The sequence below is a fragment of the Epinephelus moara genome, chromosome 14 (genome assembly GCF_006386435.1).
Source record: "Epinephelus moara isolate mb chromosome 14, YSFRI_EMoa_1.0, whole genome shotgun sequence".
Taxonomy (NCBI): domain Eukaryota; kingdom Metazoa; phylum Chordata; class Actinopteri; order Perciformes; family Serranidae; genus Epinephelus; species Epinephelus moara.
Genome location: NC_065519.1, coordinates 30,556,678 through 30,557,500, shown reverse-complemented (window position 1 = coordinate 30,557,500; position 823 = coordinate 30,556,678).

The following is an 823-nucleotide window of genomic DNA, read 5'->3' as shown; positions in this document are numbered from 1 at the left end:
CTACTACTATACTACCAAGATGGCAACCATTGAGGGCAAGAAGTGTCCATAATTCCACACGCAACTTCTTGACCGTTTTCAGTGCACCATCCGGGTACTCATAGTGCACTGCATTTTTTTGACAAGGGAACAAGGGTGACGCTAACTTCCGCGTCGACCTACAGAAAAACGTCATCCTTGGAGCACTCTATAATGTATGGTTAGTGAATATCTATTTTAGTTACGTGTTTGGCAACTACTCATTTTATTGAGGATATCCTAATTTCAGCTTGACCATTCTTGAGTGTTGCTGAATATATGACTCCCCTGAAAAGGTTTGACTTGTGACTCCTAGCCTCGCGTCACCAGGCTCTTCAAGCGAAGAGCCTGGTGTCTATTCACTCTGAATTTTGTCTGGATTCTGGTTCCGGTCTAGAGAGCGGATCCGGAATTCACCAAATTCACCAAAGTAAAAGTGTTCACCAAAGTAAAATTTTAAATTCTGGCGCACCATCGAATTACAGTAAAAGAAAAAGGTTAACTTAATGGCTTGGGGCTTTTCTTGTAAATTATATTCTTTGAATTAAAAAGTTTCACCGCATTTTTATTAGGTTGGTGCTTTTATTTTGACGGAAAGGCGCATCCATCGAATTCCGGATCCTGTCTCTCTCGCCCTCGTTCCGGTTCCTTACCAAAACGGCCACTAAACGGCCCCAGACTATGGCCCAATTCCAATCCGATCCCTTACAGACTCACTGACTTAGAGGCGCGTTCATGTGAAGTGCGTGAGTATGTGAGGGCTGTCCCATTGTCAAATCGTCAAGTCAGTGAGTCAGTGAGTGAG